At 49.3% G+C, this 25,657-nt stretch overlaps 2 protein-coding genes across 5 annotated transcripts in view; one reads left to right on the plus strand and one right to left on the minus strand.

Annotated features, from left to right (window-relative positions):
* Positions 1-15,844, minus strand: part of LOC144126073 (arylsulfatase B-like) — a 66,428-nt gene extending 50,584 nt beyond the window's left edge. The window contains exon 1 of one of the 4 annotated variants that reach the window (XM_077659985.1): positions 15,061-15,844. The gene's annotated coding sequence lies outside the window, so the exon portion shown is untranslated. Of the gene's footprint in view, positions 1-2,297; positions 2,460-10,393; positions 10,690-15,060 lie in introns of those variants that run through there. The other 3 variants (XM_077659987.1, XM_077659986.1, XM_077659989.1) reach the window with 3 other exon arrangements.
* Positions 1-25,657, plus strand: part of LOC144126078 (receptor expression-enhancing protein 5-like) — a 123,417-nt gene that overhangs the window by 82,193 nt on the left and 15,567 nt on the right. The gene's annotated exons all lie outside the window — the stretch shown is intronic.

Raw genomic sequence — 25,657 nt, forward strand, 5'->3', positions numbered from 1 at the left:
CGCAGCTTCAATAATGTCGCGTTTTTCTTCGTCCCATGTGTACAAACGCTTGTTTATTTTTGTTTTACCGTATTTAAGGTAGACCTTATCTTTTTGATCACGGTCTACTTTTGTTTGTTCCCAGATTTTCTTTCGAACTTCTCGCACAGCTCGGGAAAAGTCTTCTCCAATTGAATACCCAGTTTATTTCAGCTTAGTGCAGTTTCCCAGTATGTTAGTTTTATCTTTGTAGTCAAATAACTTGAAGATAACAGGCTTATGCTTTAAATCGTCAGATGCTTCCTTTCGTCCGAGACGATGGATGCTTTCAAAGCCCTCCGTTCTGATTTCTAACTTTTCTTCAAAAATTTTGTCAACAGTGTCCTGCAAGCTTTGGGGGTCTCATTTTCTTGTTCCTGAGTACCATATATAATGAGATTCGACCTGCGGCTTCTGTTATCTAGATAATCAACTATTTTCGTCAAGAATGCAACCATTTTCTCTATTTTATCAACTCGTTCCACTCATTCCATTACCTGTTTTTCTATCTTACCGATTTTTCCTAGCTTTTTATCTGTTGAACCTAGTTTTTGGTTGGTCACCGTTTTCTCTCCTGACTGTCTTTCGCGATCGCTTTCAGTTGCTCATCAATTGTTTCGCCCGGGATTCGTCTCGACGTCCACCGCCAGTAACAAGAGAGATCGTAAAGAGACCAAGATGTTGCAAAACCATTCAAACAACGGCAGCAAAATCAGACAAAGGTTGTTGCTACGAAATGTTTTGCCGAAGCGTTTTCTCACCTGAATCACAAAAAGGAACGGGTCATCACAACCTTCCCACTGTGGCAGGCGACAACGTGCCTATCGGATTGTGATCAAACTACCACCGTGCGGGTGACAGTTAAATTAATGATTGGTCGCGATAAGTTGCTTGGGAAGAGCAACCTATAGGTCTCACAAGCTCCACCGTTGGCTGCGTTTGAAATAGCCACCTGCCGGGGCACCGCTTAACAGCTGCACCACTGCGTCAGGAGTGGTGTGACGACTCCCCGCAATCTATGTATGTAAAGTAGAATGATCGAGTCCACATATATGTGCATGTAGGCAGAACCTCTGCGATAGGGGAGTACTTGCGCGGGACAGCCCAGCTGCGAGTCTCTCTCTGAACGCGGTTGTGTTCTGACGTCTCCATACTGCGTTTGGGAAGGATCGCGCCCGCTTGGATGAACGGCACGTGAGAAATCCGTGCTTGAAAATAAAGGCGAGATGAAAGCGACCATTTCGTGTTCCCACATTTCCCGTTTATTGCCGAAGTGCAATGAAATGCAAACAGTAATGACCCTGTCTGTAGCGGCTTACGGAGATATATGCTCGACTGTACCGTGCCTTCAATGTCGTTAGCTGGGCGGCCAATTTCGTCCTATGTATGCCCTCTCTTGTTCGCATTTTGTTGTGCCTTGACGAGGATGCGTTTTCTTGCATTTGCTGGTATATGGGGCTTAACGTGCTTAAGCTGCACATGGACTATGACGGATTAACTTTGACCACCTTAGGTTCTCTGGTGCGCACCGATATCGCACCGCACACGTATGTAATTCTGCCCTTCGAATCGCTCAGTACGTCCTACTGCCATGCGATAACTGGAGAGTGTTGGCTTGTCAGTGCGCCTGCACATCATGCCCGTTTGAAGATTGACGAAAGAAAAACTGAAAACATCATGGAAAGGTTGCAAGTTTTTTCAGTACTTTAAGGAACCGGGTAACGTGACATAGATGTCACTTAAAGAAAGCCAATAACAGTGGCCCGAAAAGATTAGGAGCGCATAAAGTTGACGAGATAAGTAATTTACATTTAAATGGGCCTTCGAACTAATGACGATCAGGTAATTCACTCGCCATTTACGCTCATTTGCTTCTTTTATGCCTCTAGAAACTTTTGTTTATATCTACGGACGCTAGGAGGTGTGAGACTGCTTTCATAGCTTTCAGAGGATGAACTTTTAACCATCTCCTCAACCTCGCGATCTCAAGGTTATCAGGTCCGCAAATGCTTATGCTCAGCACATACCGAGATCACACGAACTGACGCTGAACCTCTGAATGCAAACTTGCACTCGCATGTTAAGCGCACTTTGTGACTTTCACATATAATCTGCCTTTCGAATCTCAAAGACGACTGCTTGAAGTTGCGCTATTTACGACGAAATCCGTCGTTTCAGTCTTACTTTTTTTTTAAACGTGAAAATACAACATTTTTAAAGCCTAAAACGACATACATAGTGCACTAAAAGTTCCAGACGCAACGAGTTCGCGCTCTTACCTTGGCAATTTTCCTGAAATGCGGACTTCAGTGAACACGAAGCTCTAAATACGCCAGCTGAGCAATGCCGCAACTGTCGGATCTGTTTGTCAGTGCGGAGGACAACGGGGGGTATTTTTCGCAAGAGTTCACATTCACAGACACAGAGAGGCGCTCGTTCCGTCTGCCGGCCGCTATCACAAAGCCCATCGTACTCAAGGCGGCGATAGCGTACGTATATCAACACACACGGGAGCCAGCGGTTTATTTTTATAGCTTACGCGTTGTCTAGTTCGGAATAACATAGTCTGACTTTTGCTACACGGCAATAATACTCAGCATTCGCCGCGCACGCGAGGATTTTATGCGCGCCAGGAAAGAAGACTACGTTTTAATTGGCTCCGCCAGGGATATACGACACGCAAGGACAATACATGAACCCACGAATCGTGCGGACGCCAATGGCTTCATCCTATCGCGGCCACGGTCGCGATCGCGGCACTTCGTGCGTTTGAAGGGGCTCCCAGCACGCCACCGCGTTGCAGTTTATAAGCATGTATACTCCCCGGAAGAATGTTTAGGAATATTTTAGTGAAGCACGCACCGGCGAGAAAGCGCTCGTTTTGACAGTGCTTGCAGCCGCTGTCACACTGCCTCATGTGAATTGAACAGCGGGTGCTGTCGGGAGCTGCTACAAAGAAAACTCTTCCACAGAGCCCAATTCTGCTGAACGAATCGTCTAATTACCAACCGCACAACCAACTTAATGATTGAATGCATCAAGAGTTTCACTTGTTGTAAGCATCGAAAGTGAATATACAGGGAGAGTGTACCTTTCGCCCAAATCAAAGCTGACCAATGGCCGTACACGAAAACAACACCAAAGAAAGTCGCGATAGGGCTTACTCTCTCCTGGCATTAATCGTCGGTCACGGATTAGAGAACGCAAGATATATCCCATTGAGAGTCATACCTCTGTCACGTACCTCTGTTAGCTCTATTTTCAGCCCTGCTCTGTTGTTGCTCTGGAGGACCGCACCGATGCTGCGTTCGCAGCTGGCACTTTTAGAAGTAGTCATGAAGCAAAAAAAAAAAGGACGCATACACTGGCCATGCGCGTAAGGTACCATCTCTTGTACTCTCAACAACGTTGCATGCCGCCATATCGTGAGTAGCGTTGCGGTATACAAAGCGAATTCGCAGTTTTTTCTATTAGTGTGCTACACCTAGCAGCAAGTTATTTCCTTCATGTCACAATTGGAGCAGTTTTTTGCGCCGCTAGCGAGAACAGTAGATAATATTTCACAAAGCGGTGAGCTTGGTAGCATGTCTACCGCCACTTTCACGCACACAGAGTTTTCCACCGTTATCAAGGGGACACTGAGGATATAAAAGGTTGACCTGTATCGATAGGCACAGCGTTCTAATCACAAAGAGACCACTTGCACCGAAAACAGGGCTTTTATAAGCAAGAACGGATGAAAACAAAAAGAGAGAGAGAAATATAAGTGTCGGCATCATCGACCGATCTTGCAAGTAAAATTCGTTAGACGACACGTATTTCAGTGACGGATCTCAGAGGCTACGCTGTACCGCCATTCACTTCAAAACGGTGGAAACCCGTCCTTATCGGTAACGACGTCAGGATTTTAAATCGACAGGCTGGAAATTTTTATGCCATAGCATAAATAAGGCAGGTGGCAAGAGTCACCTGCCAAGGTTGGCACACGGAAGAGACACCTGTGGCTTGCCACCTGCCACTGTTGCCATGAGGCAAAGGGGAGATAGGGAAATGCTCCCTCCTCTCCTCTAGTAGGGGAGAGCAGTGAGAGATCGGAACGTGGCTGTCACGGAAAGAACATTGTCACCTGCCAATGTTGGTAATGCACGGTATGTGCGCTTTGTATGGCATGTGTGGTCGTGCATGACAACTCAAAACGAGGTTCTCATGTTATCATATTGTCGCAGCTATAGCAAATTCAATTTTTTCGGCAGTGAATGGGTGTTCAAAGTGTCAACATAGCCAGAAGGAGCAAGTGAATCAATTTTTGCTGGTAACAAGAGTATAAGGGAGTTGTTCTCTGCAGTGTCCTTTAAGAATATATATATTTTTTTGGGGGGGGGGGGGGGTGCGGAAGCACTACTTCACGAGGTCAAACCGGCTCATCGGTTTGTATGATGCTTGAATTTTAGGATTTTTTGCCAAATCATAAATAAATAAATACTGACGAGACTAGTGTTGAATTCCAATGGCAGATCCGGATCAAGTTTTTCTGCTCTGTTGGGAGCAATCTTATTCCAATGGCAAAATGGGAGTGCGAGTTGTCTGTTCTAATGGCAGATCGGGATCAGACGTCAATCCCGGATCGCTCCGTGGAGCAGCGATATTTGCTCCGCCGAAATCGGCAGATTTGACCGGAACCCCGCGCGACGTTTTAGTTTCCCGCGTCTGCTTCCGGTCACGACCGGCCGCTGCGTTCCTGTCGTCGCTACGCGGTGATCCGGGCAACGTACAAGCTGTATTTTTGACTTTTTTAAAAATTGAATTGTCCCAAATGTAATTATTTTTCGTTTTGTTCGCGTCCGCACAAGTTAAAACAAAAAATTTTCTTAACAGGATGTCAATTCCATCGCGGTCAATTCTTTGTGACCGCTTTTAAGACCGAAATCGTTGACTTGTTTGAACCTCCCGCGCTTTCTGACGTCAGACGACGCGTACTCTCTAAGCCTAGCAGCTCTGTAAATAAGGAAGCAATCTGAAAGTTTGGCGCCTTTCATCACTAGATTTTGTGGTGCGGGCATCATCACACAAAGCGAAAGCTTCGTGCGCTTTTTGTTTACCGTGAACGTGAAAGACAGAGTGGCGGCAAGGACGAATCGCTGGTGAAGCGAGAGGCCGCGCTTCGACGGGCGCCGCCATGTTGCCGGAACTTGGAGCTATTCTTGCGCTGAAGTGCCCCCGCGGGAGCGCATGCATTCCATTGGCAAAATGGGAGGGAGTGATCTCCGCCTGAACTACGCGCTCCGTTTGTGATCCGGCGGAGCGCTCTCGATCTGCCATTGGAATGTAACATAGAATTTGAACCCCTGGCGGCGCGAACAGATCAGCTTCGCTGGCCACTGCATGCGAACACTCTCGCCGCAGATGATCACGCCTCTTGTCAAACTGCGACACATTCTCGCACTGTGCACTGCACACCGTCTTCTTCCACCACTAACACTACTATCAAACTAATATTCGCTCTTTGAGCTATGTGGCGGTAGTTGCAGAAAGATGTGCGCTGCATGCGCTGGCATGGAGAACATTGTGGCAGAAACACGGCACTAGAGCAGTTAAAAACTGTTAAACCACTGTTAAAAACTCCCTGTCAATGTTTTATGTTACAAAAATCGGCTTTCTTCAGATCTACATGTACTATTTAGGCAGAAAACTGTTGGTTTTGAATGTAAATAACGAGCTGTGCCTAAACGTGTTTACCGGTCACAAAACGGGTCTGCGGCAGAATAGCTTCAGGTTGTGTACTGGCTTACCATGCCTATATGATGAAATTTTTGGCAAGTGCACGGGCGCTGTAATGCGTCGCCACAAGTCATCGTGGCAATACAATCTGGCATTGAGGCGGCCCGGTCTTTGCTCTCTCGGCTCTTGTTGCGCTGGAATGCTGTCACGTGATCCTGCGTCCCGTGACGCATCAACACCTGTGCCGGCGCCAAGCTGCGGTGGAGTTCTCGCACTGCCGGATGTTCGCCAGCTAGAACAGCGCTCTAATTCGTGCCCAGCCGATCGTCCACAAGCAACAAACCAGCACCAACTACGGCATCGCCACAGGCGAATGGGCAAGGCAGCTCGGCGAGGGTGAGGAAAAAATTGCCCGAATTTCTCTTAGAACCCCGTTTTACGTGAGGGGTCGCGCATCCTTCGTGTAAAACGCCATAATGCAATAATGGCTTCTTAGTAAGCGTGACGCAGTGTAACACTCCGTCTTTTAATAAATTAAATTGCATGCACTATATGCAACTAATTTAAACAAACGCGAGTATACATCACCGCTGCGTTTAATTAAAAGCCTAACCTTTAAAGAAATGCGTCGTCGGTCTCATGAGTTTCAGAGCCGGAAGTGACAACTATGCGTTTAGATGTATCTTCATTGAGTCCGTGTCGCCACCTCTAGACACCTTTGGGACAACATCTAACCACGACATGTACGGCCCGGAGAGATGTCTGGTTGCTGGCAGACAGACGTGTAGGGGTCCGGAAACACAACTATGAAAGAATGACACAAAAATTGAAGGGGACACTCAAGCTTCGCCGTAAGGAAATGACGCGATAGCTAATGTGGTAATGCCCACATATGCAGAACTGGTCATTCTCTCCTTTTCATTCATAGATCCCTGGGAGTCTTCATACCGCTCCTGGCGCAGTGGTGCAGCGGTTAAGCTATGTGCCACTGTCCTGCGGTGGCAGATGCTGCCGCCGGTGGGGCTGCTTGTGCGACGCAGGTTGCTCTTCCCGAGCAACCTGCCGCGGTCAGTCATTAATTTAAGTGCAACCTGCCACGGTGCCATGCCGACGACGCCGAAGACTACGCTGGATTATCTGGGACACGAGCTCCTTAACGCTTCCGTGTTAAAATTCAATTAAAAGACATTAACAGCTTATTGCTATCGCAATGCCGACACGTAATTCGGTGTCCCTGTTAAATTTTCCCATGTCTTTACATATCGGTAAATAAACTTTCCTCTGCAGCGCGCACTGTCACCTCACGGAAGAAAGGGACAATCGGATATTAGAGGGTTCTGTGTTCCTTCGGTTCACGCTCATCCAGCCAGCGGCTGGATGAACAGGTTCTGATGAAAGATTACAGAACGAACGTATGTTAACAAGACTTAGTAAAAATATCGTTTAGTTGTAAAACTGCAGACGTGTATGACAATAAATTGTGCTCATATCTTCTTTCTCCTATTTTTATGGTGTTTCCCATATACAGGGTGTTGCGCCACCTAAGACTTTACACTATTTTTAAAGATAGGATTTTTTAGTTAGAAGAGCGCTTTCTTCGGCATAGCATTGTCAGTGGTGTAGTACATCAGAATACATCTAAGACGTGTTAACTGGCAGGCTGGTTAACTAAAATTGAATAGTTAACTTTTTAACTATTACTGCTAGACTCGCTATTAAATTTATATGTGTATAGCTCAGCGTAAGTAATATCAATATCAGTCTTTAGAATTTCGAAAGCGCGGTTACCCTCTTCCACGGTGTACACCATGCCCGCGACGTTGTGGCCCAACAGAGCGACGAATTAAGTGCACTGGAGGGGTTGATTTGTCTGCAAGCCTATCGAAAGTGCATGCATTTTGTGCGCGATGTAACGAAAATTTCTTCTTCCACAGCGCCGATTGGTAACCGCGGTTTCGAAATTCTAAAAACTGATATGGATATTACCGTGGGCTTCACGCCTCTGAATAATTAAGAAACCTAACAGCAATAGTTAAAAAGTTAACTATTCAATATTAGTTAACCAGCCTGAGTTAGTTCGTCTTCGTGTATTCTGATGTACTACACCGCTGACAATGTTATGCCCAAGAAAAAAGCGTTGTTCTAACTCAAAAAGCCTATTTTTAAAAATTGTGTAGTCACGTTTCATGCGGCAAATTATGAATTATATTCCCCTATTATGTTCCCACTAACGATGGCGGGCGACGTGATCCAGTTCTTCAATCCCCGTGAGACCCGCCGTACCCCCTCTCCACTCAGCGGGTCTAATCCAGCAGTCACACTGTGCCACGTCGTATCCATCTTCCTCACCTCTCGACTCAGCTTGGCGACCGCGGTTTACCTCCCGCCCCCCGTCGCCTCCCGCCGACTCTCCTTCTCTCCACTATCCTCCTTCCCTCTTCCTCTCACGCTTCCCCCCCCCCCCCCCCCCCCCGTTGCTTCGCACGCCGGACGCCAACGCCGGACACTTTGCGCTAATGAATTCTAATGCTAACAGATTAAAACTTATTTCTTTCCTCCGTTTTTTATTTTCGGGATTCGAAGTTTCTGGACATTTTTAATCCCTAGGGTATAGCCTTAGAGTAACGACGCAGATTTCAAGAAAATGCATGCGTAGCAATGAAGGAAAGAGAGTCCGGAGGACACATGAGATTGGGAAATTCGCGAGATACAGTGGCCGCAACTAGCGCAGGACATAGCTATTTGGCGACCAGTGGGGAAGACATTTGTCCTGCGCAGAACGTAGTTGAGCTGACGACCACGATGGCGACGTTGTATTGCATTTTGATTATCGTCTCAAGGCTGCTCGTGGGGTGTGATGGACGCCACAGTGGAGCGTCCTGGATTAGTTTCGACCACCTAGGGTTCTCTAACGTGACATGATCAACATCTCACATCACAAAGGTGCTTCTGCATTTCGCCTTCATGGCGGGTTTTTGGGCGTACCATTTGTGTGTATAAGGGAATATGCAGGGGATACGTGAAACAAAGTCACTTTTCAAGTCCCTATCTGACAAGGACTCATTCGTCAGAGGAGCCGGGTACATTCGCGATAGACGAGTGTGTGCCTAGGAGATAAAGGAAGGCTCGATCCGCGCTCCTCCGTAAGGTGGCGACACTGCTTGGCCGCGCTGCAAACGGCCTCGTTTAACGGCTGCCGCCAGAGTAAGTGTAGCGTGGTAGCGAGGCCATTGGTTAAAGCGATATCGACGTTGGCACAGAGCACGCTTCCTGCTACGGCGAACTACTGAGCAACCGAGGTAAGTGGCAGGATTGGCACCTGGCGCCGCAACGGAGTTTGCTGGAACTGAAAGGGAGGAGAACGAGTTTTCTCCTCGTCTTGCAATCCGCCGCCGGTTTGGAGCCACCGCTTGGAGCGAGTGTTGTTTTGTAGCTGCGAGCAGTACTAGTGTCTTTTCTTTTTCTTTTACGTTCATGATTCGAATTTCTTGCTATCCGGCTTCAGGGCATGTGAGTGTCGAGATTTCGTGGTGACCTGACAGCCTCAGCTGAAGTTCAGTGGTAAACAAACCACAGCCGCTAGGTGACGCAGCCGTTATGAGAGTCGGAGAAACGCGTACATTAGTACCGAGATTTCACTCGAATGCTTCTTGCCTTCGTGCGAAAACAGTGTGAAACATATAGCCTCATACCTATGCACTTCAATAGTGCATTTTCCATTCATTCATATTCTTACGTTGGTAACACTTATGCAGTGTATTAAATACAATGCACTTTGTGCATACAATCCATCCCAGCCGCAAAAAAAATAAAAAAATCTTTTTTTTCTTTCTGATCACTGCTTTTGGCGAGCCCTATTTAGGGGCTGGCGATCGTTGATATTTCTTCTTTGCAAATATTTCGGCGATGCTTTAAATAAATTTAAACGCGCAAATGCTGAAGCATGAAAGTCAGAATATTCGCTACTATCCACTCTGCTGATTTCAAGGAAGATAATTTATGAGCGAGCAAAATGACATGTTTGGTGCACGAGGGCCAATCTAGCTACGCCAAGCTGAAAGCGACACGGAAGAAAATTGTAACGCGTTTTCAGCTCGCCGGAATTCGCGGCGAGGAAGCTAAGTTGTCTGCTTAAAAAGCCGACTTCATTTAATCCGAATGTGGGTGGCATATTATCATCAAGGGCGTGGGGGCATCGGTCATATCCTTGATACTGGTCTGCGCGTGAAAAGGAATAAAAATGCACCATTTCGGGAAGGGATTGAGGGGGTGGAGGGAGAATGCAGGCACGCGATTAACGCCGTCTCGAAGATGATCCATTTTCAAGCTACAGTGTCTCAGGTGAGCGCATCGTTTGCGGCCGTTCAACCTCGCTTCAGACTATGCGATGGCGTACGCGAGTAGCGCTCGGCAACGTTTACCGGAGTGACAGCGTCTATCAGTTCGTACTTGTCGACAATCTCTCCAGCTTCAAGGTGTAAGGCTACGTCTGATACACGAGGGTTCACTGGCCGCATGTGCTGATAGCGGAGAGAAATTCTCGTGCTTATAAGGGCAGTGCTGCGGTTTCAGTCCTATAGTTATTGCAGACGAAAGTACTTTCAATGGACCTTGGCCCCGACGCGAACGTGTAAACGCAGGAAATCCGGCCGCTTACCCACAGATGACTTCCGCCAAGAGCTGTAATGGGTTATGCACTTAAGCGATGTCCACTATAGTCGCACACCGGAGGCAGAAAATTGGATCTGGGGCTGTAGCGCAGGGGGCCATCGAACGAAATTCACCCAGCAGCAGCAGATTGGCCCTCCTCGGTTTTCTTTGTAGCTTTTTGTCGGTGCTCCTCGAGCAGCCGCCACACCGGCGCCGTTCCAATGGGTTTGTTTTTAAAACAAGCGCGCTAAAGTGCGTGCGAGACCGGCGGTTAGCCCACTGCGCCGTGGCCGACTGCGAAAAGACGAGGCCTTGCAAGGTCGCGTTCGAGCCGCAAAACGGAGCCGACGCGTGGACCCCTGGTGTTTCGAGGGCGGGGGCCCTCGCATGACGCACCGGATGTCCCAGAGACAAGCAGCGAAGGGTGGGAGCGCGACTATGTAGGGGGGGGGGGGGGGGGGGCAGTGAGTGCGGTTCCGGCAGTGTGTTCGCCTTCCTTGTGTTTTCGTGTTTTTGTCTGTATGTCAACGGAAACGCGTGTCTTCATGGAATTCACGCTGTGGTCGCGAATCAACAACCCCGCGAGCACCGGCGGGCTGTTTGCTCCTTCAGTTTGAACAAAATTCTCCTGACTCGCTGTGACAAGCCCATTCCCTATTGATAACTAGTGGGTCCCCAGCACTCTGGGCAAGGGGATTTAAGGGCGGCTTTTTTGGCGCGAAAAGGGCGATCGAGGGAGATCGGAGGGCAGATCTGATCAGGGCAGATGGATTCTAGATAGGAGAGGCGAAGGGACTCGCGGAACTCTGAGAGAGACTTCGCTTAGGAAGAGTTTGATGAGCGAGTCAGAGCATCGTGACAGGTGACAGGCAGAGCGGCGCTAGTACCCCTCTGGCCTGGTGTAATTGCTTCGCTTGACCCGTGCAATAAAGTGCATAGTGTCCCGAAGAAGTTGCCCAGTTTGTTCCGCAACGTGTCGCCGGATCGCCAAGACATCAGTAGACATCAAGATCAACACCATCGATATTCGATCACGAACTTGCAAAATTTAACTGGACGTTTCTGGACTCTCTTCGGAATTCCAGCGTTCCCTTACTAGGCTACTTCTTTATGCCAAAAGACATGCTGTTGCAATAAAAAAAGGTCAAAAGTAAGCGCATAAAAAGAGTAAAAGTAGAATGGACAAATCCTGATGACATCAACGCAGAACGAGAAGGAGTGCGCATATGGTCGGCTTTGGAAAGTGGTGCATTGTAGTCGGCATGCCAGCGGCAACTCTCTACCCGAGTTCCTCGGCATTTCTTGGCACTCAGATGAGTACAGCGAATCATTTACCGTCAGTGTGATTGGAGCTGCCGGATAATGCGTTTGTATCTTAGGGAGGTTTAACGTCCCAAAGCGACTCAGGCTATGAGGGACGCCATAGTGACGGGCTCCGGAAATTTCCATCACCTGGGGTTCTTTAACGTGCACTGACATCGCTCAATACACGGCCCTCTAGAATTTCGTCGCCATCTAAATTCGATCGCCGCGGCCGGGATCGAACCCACGTCTTCGGGTGAGCAGCCGAGTGCCATAACCACTGAGCCACCGTGGTGGCTTTCGTAATGAAAGTACTGCATGCGTTAACAGTTTGACCGGGACACAATCACTCAACCAGTCATGCAATTTCATGATCACGCAATGCTGGGGCGACGGGGCGACGGACTCGTCAAGCCGCCTATTGACGGCTTTTTTCCGTCGTCTTCCATCTGTGTACTGCACATGGTGGAAATAAAGTCTTCTTCTTCTTCTTCTTCTTCTTCTGGTTTCATGATAATGCTGATCCAATAATTATGCTGATGAAATGATCATGATCATGCTGGTCCTGCCGTGTTTGTTTCTCTTTTGTCCCCATATTTCGCGCCGCTTTCTTTGTGAAGTATGAAACGAAGTACAACTCGAGCATATCGACCCTTGCACCGACGTCTGCCGCCTCCCGCCTGTGACCGTTAACAGCGTACCCCCCACACACTTTCTTTCTCTCACCCTTTAGTGCTGTCACAGAATGGCTCAGCTGGGCACAGTCAGGCCGACCAGTCAAGACAGCTCACCGTAAGTACGTTCTTTCGTTGTTCACTTCTGCTTGGCACCAGCTCTGCTTGTCACCACATCTGTTCAATTGTCACCACCTCTGCTTGGCACCATTGGCACCACGGTTTCTCGCAACAGTACAGGGGAGACATGGTGTAAAAGTTGTTCATGTTACGAAATGTGAGAGGCTTTGATGATAAACAATCGCATATGACTGGCCCGTTCGCCCCAGCGCGCTCAGTACGAGCTGCTTGAAAGGCGGCTAGGTGTTTGCTGCTGACCTACTTCCTTGCATCCGTGCCCGAGTTTCTCGAAAAAAACATTACTCATGACGTCTGAACGTGATGGGTATCAAAACAAGCCCGCTCATAAGAAAAGCTCGTGGAAATCAGCTTCGCATATTCATCATCATCATCATCAGCAGCAGCAGCAGCAGCCTGACTACGCCCACTGCACGGCAAAGGGCCAAAGACCTCTCTCGTGTATCTCCAATTAATCCTGTCCTTCGCCAGCTGCGCCCACCGTATGACCGAAAACTTCTTAATCTCATCCGCCCACCTAACTTTCTGCCGCCCCCTGCTACGCTTGCCTTCTCTTGGAATCCACTCAGTTATAACCTCTTAAGGACCAGCGGTTATATTGCCTTCGCATTACATGCCCTGCCCAAGCCCATTTCTTTCTCTTGATTTCGACTAGGATGTCATTAACCCGCGCTTGTTCTCTCACCCACTCTGACGCACTCAAAAACCATGATATCTGTCCACGATGTGATAACCAAAGAACATCACGACGGCTAGCGTGCCGTGGTAAATTGGAGTGGACCCTGAAAAATTTCCGCAAAAATAGTGTATTGAGAGTCCGGATAACTTTACGCGACGTCACACGCGTACCGGTTCATACGACACCCGTGAAAGCCACTTATCACCACTTGTGGACGAATCTCGTCACTTTCAGGTTTTAGCGTAAGCGCGCTTTGGTGCACTAGCACTAGGGCTTGCACTCCGCCGAAAAGCCGTTGTCTGTCTGTATGGTCCCTCCGCAACCTGGAAGAGCTGGGCGCCAACCGCCTGGGTGGAATGTGGGCCACCTAGGTCACGTGACGTCATTACAAACTGCCCACCGGACTGAGCAAACTGCCCAACGCGGTGGGCGGCAGTTCAATTAATGATTAGTTGTTAGCGGTTCGCCATGAAGAGCAAAGTCTCACAAGCCTCAGCGATGGCAGCACCTGCCATCGCAGGGCAGTGGCGCGTCGCTTTGCCGCTGCACGAGGACTCCCAGAGATCTATGAATGTACGAATGTGGAGAATAACCAATTCTACTGCAGCACACGACTAAAATATGCAATATCTCGCAAACTTACATCATATAATATATGATAAACCAATTCAAATCAAGCAAAACTATAGAAAGTCAAGATACACCACGCAAAACTAGGACTAATCGCGCTAGCACACGATAATTTGTGACTAAAGCTCCAAGCTAAAAAGCCCGTGATTTTTTTCGTCTCACGGAGAACCACACAAAAAAAAAACACAAATGTAGCCTCCTCCTTTTCTTTTCTTTCAGTGGAAGATTTCCCAACGCCACTCATGTATAGTTCCGTTTCAGACGAAAGCATTTGTGGTACCGATCGGGCCGTTGCTATCAAATTACGAACAATATGCTTTTGTCAAGCCGATACGCTGACTCTGCTAACGCTGACTCTTCCAACGAGATTGCGTGGCCGCTTTAATTTGGGAAAAATAAATGCCCGCAGAGTTTAAAAAATACCGCATGACAGCGCGCTCCGTGCGCCCGAATGCGCCGCAGTAATAGCGCTCTCATCCGTGCTTTGTAAAAAACATCGCTCGCTTCGCGCCGTTCGTGCTGCCCACGACAGGGCTTCGCGTTGTGCTTGGTTCCAAGATAAGCGCCGGTTGGTTCGGGCGGCAGTTGAAAGAAAGCCGGCTCCCGTTTCTGAGGCGATAATTGCGCTCTCACGCTAGCAGATTGTGGAATGCGTCGCCAGCCGCCGCCGGTAACGCCAGAGCCGAGCAAAGATAGAAGCCCTTTCTCGTAAGCGAAGGCCCGGCGCTGACGGTGCTTTTACAAATAACGGATGAGAGCGCTGTAATCGTGGTGCATTCGGGCGCACGGAGCGCGCTGACACGTGGTATGTTTTAAACTCCGCGGGTTTTCGTTTTTCCAGAATGAAAACGGCCACGTCAAGGCTATTTCGTTGAAAGTGCCTGGGTTGGGCAATATTTGTGGAGCTCCACAACTTTCCTATTGACGCCTAAACGTTTCAAGCTATATTTAAAAACTTAATTTATCTCGTTTTATTATTCCAGTAGGATGAGCAAAAAAATGGTACTGAAACTTTAGACAAACCGCAACTGCATCCACGCGATTTCAGTTCCGAAGAACGCTTAGGTGGAAATCACTGGTGCCGACAGCATGTTCTACTACCTCCAGCACCTCGGCGGCTGCAAGTACCTGGTGTGCGTGCGATCCCAGGTACAAGCCACTAGGTTATCAACGTCCGGGGCCGTGAACCTCGGAAACCAACGTATTCCCGTCGGCCCAGTGGGCCCGCCGGTTGTGTTTGTCACCACTTACCGACTGCCCCTAATCGTGCCGGACGACGTCCTTGTCGCGGCGTTGACCCCCCTCAGGCAAGTTGAGTGGCATCCAGCATGCGGCCTTCGGAGACAACCCGCGCAAGTTCACCAGCAAGCGGGTGGTGCGGCTCGAGATGCGGAACCCGGTGCCTGCCCAACTTTATGTCCATCCAGGGCCACAAGGTCATGTTAGAGCACCGGGGGATGCAGCGAGTCTGCGCTCGATGCAACCAGGCGGGCCACAAGGCAGCGGGATGCAAGCCCCCGAGGTGCGAACGGTTTGCAGTCTCCGGCCATGTCACCGAGGGCTGCGCTGCGGCGGCCTGTCAGAGGTGCGGCGGGAAGCATGCCACTGCGGACTGCACGCAGCGGCGGTCTATACGCGGCGGCGGTGGCCCATGCGCAGCAAGTGGAAAACAGTGAGCCGGAGCACCACGCGGGGACCCACGGGAGCACGCACAGGGAGAGGCTTGCAGCGGCCAACGAGCCGGGCGCCGCTCCTCTCGTGGCGACGGAGGTTCGTGAGGGCCCCGATGCGCGCAGGGAGGGATCTGGAGTCGCGGCTCACGTCACGGCAAACGGCGAGCTAGCGGCGGCAAAGGAAGCCGAACAGCAGCGGCCACTCAAAAGAACCGCTTAAGTCACCCGCACCACCACAGGCTGAGCTATCGCGAGAGTTGTCCGATAAGATTCGAAGCTCGCTTCGGACACAGCCGGTGCAAGCCGGGCCCAGCCGGTGCCAGCGCCCGGCGCATTGGCGCTTACTGGGAAAGCGCAGGAAAACGACGGGCTGCCTCTCGTGAACGTGAACGTCGAGACGTTCACGAGAGGCATTTTAAGAGCTAGCGCTCTTAAAATGAGAACAAATATGCAAACGAAAGCAAGGGGCATTCTGTGGCTTCTGTAGGGCACGAGGAAAGGAAAGGCGCAGTAAATTCGCACTCTGGTTGGACGTCTGTACCACGCGGTAGAGAAGGAATGAAAGGGGAGAGGGTGAAAGAAAAGAGAAGGAGGGGCCGTAGTGGAGTGCTCCGGATGAACTTCGACCGCCTGAAAGTCTTTAAAGGGAGGCTGAGCAAAAGGTGAACGACGATTCAAAATGGAAGAGTTTTGAGTAGGCAAACCGAGGAGACGTGCGAGAGCATGTATTGCTTTTTTCATGGTATTGCATTGCTGGGTCGTCGGCACGTCTGGCGACGATATTAGACTCAGGTTAAGCCCTGATCGAGGTTAAGCTGATCTGATCTGTCCGCGCCGACGAAGACGACACTGTGCCATGCACAGCGCGATAGTGTGTTGCAGTTTAATAGATGTCGTCAGATACGGCGATAGCACAGTGATCTCGTGCAGTGGCAAGCCAAACTGATCTGTGACCCGCCGCGGTGGCTCAGTGGTTAGGGCGCTCGACTACTGATCCGGAGTTTCCGGGTTCGAACCCGACCGCGGCGGCTGCGTTTTTATGGAGGAAAAACGCTAAGGCGCCCGTGTGCTGTGCGATGTCAGTGCACGTTAAAGATCCCCAGGTGGTCGAAATTATTCCGGAGCCCTCCACTACGGCACCTCTCTCTTCCTTTCTTCTTTCACTCCCTCCTTTACCCTTCCCTTACGGCGCGGTTCAGGTGTCCAACGATATATGAGACAGATACTGCGCCATTTCATTTCCCCCCCAAAAACCAATTATTATTATTATTATTATTATTCTCGCCGCCGCGGCTTCGAAGTCTAGTCGCGGAAATATTTATATATTTTTTATTTATTTATTTCACACAAAAGAAACTTAACGTGGCGTCGCTGTTGCTATAGCCAGCGGCTCAAGACCGTAAGATCCGTTGACAAGATTCATAGCCTGGGTTGGTGAACGCCCTTACAAATTTTTAGACTGTCAATAGACTTATGTCTATAAAGTCTAATGGCTGTCTATAGAAAAATTCTAGAGAACAGTCTATAGGCCATACAAATGCTATAGGCAGTCTATAGACAACCTATAGATTTATGGCCATACACTTTTAGTAGACTTTTGTCTATAGACTATTAATAGACAAAAAGAAATATCTACAGGAAGGCAACAGAGTCTATAAGAGGTCTTTATACTGTCCACGGACCATTTTTATTTCGGCGTATGAGTGCATTTGCACTAATAATCAACGTTGGCCTGTATCGGTATAGATTACCGCATTGTAAGGACAAAGACGTTACTTTAACTGAAATCGGAGCTTTTATAACTTAAGCTGGAAAATTTTAACATAAATGAAATATAGGTATTGCTTTCCTCAGGCGTTTTCGCTACCAAACTGCGGCGCGTCATCAATTTTTTTCTCGGGTCTTTGAGGCTAAGATAACACCGCCATTCATTTCCAAACCGTGATCACGGAGTGCTTTTCGGTATACTGTCGTCACAATTTTTAATACAGTGGCACGAGTATTTTTCAAACTAATTTTCTCGGCAACTAATCCGTCTTTTGCTGTCGTACAAACGTTAGCATAGCCAGAAAGAGCAGCAGAATCAATTTTTACCAAGGAGAAAAGTTGGCTGGAGTAGTCCTCACACTTAACATCGCACAACACCCGAGCTTACTTTGCATTTCTCCTCCATCGAAACGCGGCCGCGTTAGGGGAAGTTCCATGAATAGTTCTTAAGAACGTAGCCCTAAACGGCCGTGTGCTGTTATGATACAACATGAATGAATGCGCGACAGCAGGCTTGAGCTTTTGGTAGCACCGCAGCACCAAAAAAGAAAAACAAACAAAAAAGCTCCCCGAATTTTCTGTTTTCTCCAAAGCCCAGATGGGATAGCGATACGTGTATGATTCCCCACTCATCGGCACGTGCGTGCGTGCGTGCGCGTGTGAGAGAGAGAGAGAGAAAGAAAAAGAGGAAGCAGTTTTTTTTAAGCGAAATTTATTGCCCAGGGCATCAATAATGGGTGAAGGTGTGATGAATGATGTAGTAGACATTAAATGAATGTAAAGAGGTTAGCTGATTTGATGAAGTCCTGTAGAGAACAATGGTACGCTCCCTGCGTCCAGGCAATGTATGAAGCAGGGTTGCTTGGTGAAAGACCTGCTACCTTCAGGTGCCGGATCCTTGTAGGCTTCAGAGCTGGGCAATCCCACAGTAAGTGATGTATATCGGCTTTAGTGTCCTCGTGTTTACATATCGGACACCCTGGCCGAGGATACAAATCTCGGTACTGAGGCCACTTCCGAGTGACGGCTGATGTGCGGGCAACCCCGACCCAGATCATCCTAAGCGCAACCTCCTCTGCACGGGTAAGACCGCCGGAGAGGGTTACCGCACACGGAGGGATGAGAGCACGTGTGCGGCGCCGGAGGAGTTCCTTTCTTGATGAAAGGAGGGTAAAATTGTCCAAATGAAGGAGCCGAGACGGTGATGAGTTTGTATTCGCAAGGCGGATCGCTAAATCTGCCTGGGTTTGATAGGTCAGCAGATCCCGTGGGACCCACTCAATACGCACTGGCTGCGGGATGCGTGCCGCGAGTCGATGGATGTCCTGACATATCGTTGGACAGCGGCTAACACGTCGTAGCAACCGGAAAACTTGAAGGGCGTCAGTGCGGATGACAACGCGGGCTGCAGGGAACATAGTTTTTTCGGCCACGGAGCAGAGTGCTTCTTGAACTGCAACGAGCTCAGCACAAAAGGACGAAGGGGGTTCCGTAAGCTGAAACCAAGAGGTTTGATTCTGGGCAGGTCTGCACGGGCAGTAGATAGCTGTTGTTGCTTTGCAGTCCTGTATGCTTGCGTCGACGTAGACAACAATGGATCCATCAGGCAGGCAAGCATCTTGTTCCTCAAATTTCTGGCGAAGCAACGATGCCGAATTAGCAGATGTTGGCCGGCGATTATCTGTTGGCTTGTTGTCGCTGAGCTGTACAAACTTGCATGGGGGAATAAGTGGCGTTGGCGGCTGAAGAATGGAATGTGATGTTGCATAAGTCCTCAGTGCATGCGTGGAGTGCGATAGACTGGCCTTAAGGCTGCGCGCTTCACGGCGCTGCTGCACCAGCTCATCAATGGTATTGAGCTGCGCATTCTATTGTAAAGCTGTGACCGGTGTGATGCGTGGAAGGCACGTAATGGTCCTCATAGCCTCTCGGTTCACAGCTTCAAGGCGATCCCATTGGGCTCTTGTAAGATGTTGAAACTGGGCTTGATAAACAATACGTGGCTGCAGAACTGCCCTCACCAACTGCCCTGCAACGAACGAGCCTGCGCCACCAGTTTTAGGAGAAATTCTTCTAATCAAACCCAAAGTCTGAATAGCTTGCTTATTTGCCTGAGAAAGCCATGCAGTCGCTGATCCTGATTGGTGAATCATTAAGCCAAGGATTTTTACACTCGGACTTTCCTGTAGTGGGGTGCCTGATAAACAAAGACGGATTGGAAATGCAGCAAGTTTACGGCGTCGCCAGCTGTTGGCGACTGACGTGTATGTCGTTTTATGCACGGATAGCTGAAGTCCGATGGATGATGCGTAATTGCAGGTAACATCCAAGGCAGATTGAAGGGCAGTCTCCTGAGTACGGAGATCTTGGTGAGTACTCCACACCGTGATGTCGTCAGCATACTGAAGAAATTTTGTGTCACGGATGTCATGAAAGCGCCAAGCCAGCGGGATGAAAGCAATATTAAATAACGTCGGCGACAATACTGATCCCTGGGGCATGCCGCAGAGAGGAACAAATAATCCGACCGCTTCGCCGCTGAGGCGTGTTGCAAATTTTCTGCCTTCCAAAATGATTGGACAAAACTACGCACTCTCGGAGGGAGATGAAGCATGTCAATGGAGTTCAGAATGGCTGCGTGACTGATGTTGTCATATGCCTTTTCAACGTCCATTGCTAAAACAGTACGCACATTGCGGCTGCGGGTAGATGACAAAACTGCAGATGTTAAGACAGCCAACCCGTACTCTGTACTAATATATAGACAAAAGCCGATTTGTGCTGGGTGATAAAAACCGTGCTGCTCTAGCCACCATGCCAATCGTGTGGCTAGCATTTTCTCCGCCAGCTTGCACAGCGTAGGAGTTAAGGAGATAGGTCGCAAGTTGGCAAGGTCCGTCGGAGGCTTTCCTGGTTTCGGGATAGGAATGACGACAGCGGATTTCCAGCTCTCGGGCACTACGCCATCCAACCATACTTTGTTTATGGTGTCAAGTAGTTGAGGGAGTGTAGCGCTACTCCGGTTCTTGTACACCTCGTACTGAATATTGTCCGGGCCGGGCGCTGTTTTCCGTTTCGCATCATCTATTGCAGCCAGCAACTCAGGCATAGAGAACGGACACGCAATTCCATCTACGTCGACATCAGACGGCATTTGATATACATGCGCTGGGATGCCTGCCATTTTTATACTAGCGGCTGAAGAAGGCACAGCATCGTATTTTGGGAAGAACTTTCGCGCTGCTTCTTTGGCGAAACCATCTGGCGACAAGTTAGCCGCGAAGCATGCGGTTGCTGCTGCGTCAGTCGAACGGCGACCGCGTTCCTTGTATGGAATGTTCGCCAGAGAGAGGCATTCGAGGATTTTGCAGAAAATTGTTCGCACCACGCATGCCACTGCCGTCGGGAGAGCTCGCGTTCATATTTGCGTGCCTTAGCTGTAAGATAGCGCAATCGCGTACGTGCCTGCGACGAAGAAGGGTCTCGCGTAGCAGCCAGCTCGGTTTGACGGCGTGCCGCCCACAAATTAAGAAGGCCGAAGTCTGGTGCCGGTCGACCAACATCAGTCCGGGTGGTAGTTTTAGCACTGTTGAGCGCTGTTTGTATGCGCTCAACAAGGATTGGCGAAGAGTCTGAGGAGAGATTGTCCGTACAGGAGCGAAAACTGTCCCAGTTGATCACAGAACATTTGTAGCGTAACGGTCGTAAATGTGAGGGGTGAAGGACCCGGACCCGACCACCACGTCAAGTCTGGAGCATAGGAAGCACTGCGAGTTCGACGCACTGGCCGTGCTGCTGTCCCAGGATGGTTGAGCAGCACAAATTGGGCATCCGTGAAGGCGTCCAGCACACGCCTGCCACGAGGGCTCGAAGTGGGGTACCCCCAATCCTGGTGAGGGGTGTTAAAGTCGCCTCCGACTAAAATCGGACACCCGGGATACTGCCGACGAACACTTGTTAACCAGCCAAGATTAACACGGGAGGTAGCACCACCGGCTGGTCTAACGTAAAATGAAACGACCACAACAGTTCCCTTCTTAAATTTCGCAGCCACTGCCACTACCTCTTGATACGACGTGCACCAATTTTCGAGAGCAAGGCGTACATGCGGAAAACGTGAGTCCACATACACCGCCGCCTTTCCCAGGGGAGCAGCAGTTTGTACATGACGGCCTATCATTGAAGGAGACATGTAGGCACTGAAGCCTGGAATCGATGGCAAGGCGTTTGTTTCCTGTTGCAACATGGCCCATACCTGGAGCTTGTGAATTTGTAGTCGGGTCTTGAGCTCTCCCACCTTCGTGGAAATGCCTCTGCAGTTCCACTGCAGCACACCAGCACGACTGGAACTTGCCATTTCTAGTTACTAGCCCAAGCACTGTAGAATCACGGACGTCAGGTTGGACAACTGGTTAACCATAAACCGGAGCAAAGAAGTCGCAGAGTGGTCCAGTGGCATTGCGGTAATCTGGGAAGAGGCGGCAGGAAATGACACTGGTGGGCGGCATGAAGGTGATGTTGCTGCGCCATTGACAGATGTGGCGGATGATTCCGCTGCCCGTCTACGTCGAGCGAGCAGTTCACGGTGTTGCCAGAGCTTGATGACCTCGCTAAAAGACGTGCGATTTTTTCGTCGACTGCGGCCATATCGTCCTGCGGTAGTTCCGGCACACTTCGCTGCTTTGTTGGCTGTTTTCGGAGGCGTTCTTTTCGCGCAGTATCGTTAGAAGGCTGCTGAGCTGAAGGATCATGCGAGGTGTGCTCAGGGAGCTCCGGCCACTCGTCGTCATCCCACTGGAGAGCTGCGAACCGATTGGATGTCTGTAATAAAGTTATACTGTCATGTATTGGCCAATGCTTAGTCATTCGACGGCGAGCCTTTTGTGTTGCCTTTTGTTTCGTCGGACAGCTTGGAGATGTTATCTCGTGGCCGTCGGATTTACAAAGGCCGCATCGATAAGCCACTTTCCCTTCCGATGTACTTTCACCGGCAGCAGTGAAGGGGCCGGATTTGCGCATGTCCAGTACGGAAGCAGTTATAGCAATATACCGCACTCGCTTTATATGGCCGAGGCCGTAAAATACAGCCATAATAGTACAGACGGGCTGGTATTATCAGAGGGCCTTGCAAGGTGACTATGCAAGAGCGCCCCTTTCCCATGCGTCGGGCTTTGATGACACGATGCGTGAGAGAGTACAGCTCACACTGGAGGGCAGTTTGATCCTCAGTGATATCGACGTTGTAGACGACGCAGCGCTGCAAGTCGGAGCCTTCAACTAAATACACTTGTACTGGCACTGAGATTTCGCTTGTTAGTGAAATACTGGTGAGCGTTTGCAGCCGTTCTACGGCAGTCAGAGTCGGAAGCCACACTGCAGTGGTGTTGGACTTTGTCCTGGCTGTGAACCCCCTAGAACCTTTGGCTCCGAGGCACGCGTCCAAGTTAGCTTGTAAAATCTTGTTTGGTATATCCGTGAGGCTTTTGTTGGCCAGTAATTTTATGGTCACTTTGTAAGAAGACGATCCGGGTGTAGGCTCCACCGAGTTCTCCATCGTAAGACAAGTGCGCTTACCTTGGGAGCCATCACTTGCCGAATATGGAATCAGTTGGCTGTCGTTTGAGGGACGCTTTTGAGTTGCCCGAGGGCACTTTTGCACTGGTAGAGGTGCCGATAAATCCATTGGAATGCCCGGTTCATCATGCCGTGCGGTTTGAGGCCCATCTGGTGGTGTAGAGATGATGGCCATGTGCCCTGGTGGCAGATCACTCACGAGCAGTTCGGGATTTCGGGAAGGCAGGAGGGGTGCATCTGCCGATGAACCGGGAGCGCAAAGCCGGACCTGGCGCCGCGGATCAGGTGTCGACTGCGTGGCAGGTGCTGCCACGAGAGACGCCGGCAGAGCCACCTCCGCCAGCGTGGCAGCGGAGGCACTAACTAAGCCTAGCGTCGGTGCCCAACTCAGCTGCACTCATGCATGGTTTCCAGGAGGCCGCAGACGGTGGGAGGACGTCCGGAGCTTCTTCAGAAGGCGAGGATGCAGTTCTCTTCAAATAGGGTACGTATTTACGTGGATGGCGAGGTCGTTGTTGTTCTTGTTTTTGTCCAAATACTATGGCACATGCCCACATAGGGGGATTGGCCAAGATTTGGGGGGGGGGGGGGGCACAGAGAGTTTTTGAGGTAAATAATTTCTGTACGAATTTAAAATGAATGGTAAGGACGGAAGAATTAAACAAAAAGGAACAACGAAATGAAACGGGAAATGCAGAATGCACGCAGGAGATCGAGACTGATGTTTATAGCCGAGTAGTTAAATGATAATAATAATTGTAAGAATAAAAATAATTTTGAAAAAATTACAAAAATTAACAAGGTAGCCGTCTTGATTCCATTAAAAAATTTTGCACGGCAGTAAAAACAGACTTGTGGCTGTACCCAAGTACGGTGGCTCCAAACGACAATGGCGAGGTTTTTCTGAAGAGCGATGTGCAGCCACTTTAGCAGGGACACACTTCTTCTCTCCGGAAGTAGTTGTTGTGTGTACGTGTGTGTTTGCATGCGTGCGTGCGTGCGTGTGCGCACGTGTGTGAGAGAGAGCGGGGGAAAGCAGTTGTGTGCACCTGTGTGTGCATGCGAGCATGTGTGCGCGCGCGTGTGAGAGAGAGAGAGAGAGAGAGAGAGAGAGAGAGAGAGAGAGAGAGAGAGAGAGAGGAAGCTGTTGCGCTCCGCATGCCGCCGTGTCTCCAGCAGTTGTATCCTTCCTTCCTCTGCAGTGCTATCCGCGCACTGCTGCCCCGTGCTGCAGGACCGGGTCGACGAGCCCGTCAGTGCACTCCTCTTGGCGGCGCCCTTAACGTACACAACGGAAACGCTTTAATCAAAACCCACCTAAAAGAATGATCTGCGCAAAACATCCACTGCCCGCCTCCCATCAGACGAGCGAAGGCGGATATGGCCGTGCTGGCAGTCGCTACAGCTTTGCTCTAACTGGCAAAAAGTGCCGCCGCTTCGGCACGAAAGCCCGCGAGCAAATCGGGAATCGGCAACATGCGGGAGGGCTCTCAGAGCCAAAGGTACGATTAGTTTTCCAACGCAGTGTTGTCGATATAATTCTTCGTATTTGTCTTTTTTTTTTTTTGCTCAGTGAATAACACAGGTTTCATTAGGAAATGGCTGAGTGGATGTCTTATGAAAATTGTGCATACCTCGTTATTTCGTCGCTATTATAAATAAGCAAATTATGGATACTTCTTTCTTAGGCCGAACATTCTGAATGACTCTCTGCCTCTTCAATATGGAGCCTCGTTGTTCGGACTATAGACAGTGTGAAAATGAGCAATGTTCATTTGGGGTTATGTAATTCTTTCGGTTAATATGAATGGTAATGAGAACAAAACCTGGACTGCCATGCCCAGATGTTTCTTTTCGAGTTTCTAATGTAGGACACCAGCGAAAAGCAGTGCGAAAGCGCAAATGGCTCAGTAACTACCTTTCTTTGGTCTCATGTTCCATAGTGCCAAGGTGCCCGGTCGATGCGTTTTTACATTAGGCGCATTCTATGAATGGTTGTAAAGAGAACTCTAACTTCAGCTGCGTTGGATTCGTGTTGAGCAGCGGTCAGCCGACTGGGTACATAAACGTACTAACAGTTAGTGGTATGTGAACAATTGTAGTGGTAGAAAGTACACCATGGGACGCCATCAGGGTCCTCATGGACCGCAGGTCGATTCAAAAAGCCCTGCACTTTTTAATGATGATAACAAGCAAAATACAGTACACTTAAATCCGCTAAGATTTTCTCCAATTTATACTTCACTGCGCACCTCTATGCACAAAACAAGACATTAATGACGCTGATGATGGGATTTAATGTCGTAAGGCATCTCGGGACATTAATCATAAAGTACTTCAAAAATTTCTTGCTCTTCTCGCTTCGTTATTATAGACGACTCGCTACAGGAATCTTTGGTCTGGAACCAGTGTCCATTTTAACGTGGCGCGAAGATAAACATAATTTCAAATTCCCTGGACATCACCACTTTAGGCACTGTAGAAGAAACGTGCACAGTGCTGCTCTTGAGCGCCTCAATAACTCCGTTCGCACGACACGCAGCTTAACTACACCTGCCTGCATAACATATGCCAGTGAAAACAGTGTTCTTGTATGAATACAGGGTGTTTCACAATTACATGCTGTTTCCGCAATTTTTAAAAATAGGCTTTTTGAGTTGGAAGAACACATTTTCTAGGTGAAGGTTCCAGGTGAAACACCCCCGGTGTTTCACACAGGCTTTTTGAGGTACGGCGTAGGAGGAGGTGGAGACGCAATTCAATGACGATATATTGAAAATGTTTACCCTGTAGTCTATGATCTGTCAGGCTACTCGGATGAGGGTGAAAAAAGG

Source organism: Amblyomma americanum, chromosome 3, assembly GCF_052857255.1.
Source record: "Amblyomma americanum isolate KBUSLIRL-KWMA chromosome 3, ASM5285725v1, whole genome shotgun sequence".
Taxonomy (NCBI): Eukaryota; Metazoa; Arthropoda; class Arachnida; order Ixodida; family Ixodidae; genus Amblyomma; species Amblyomma americanum.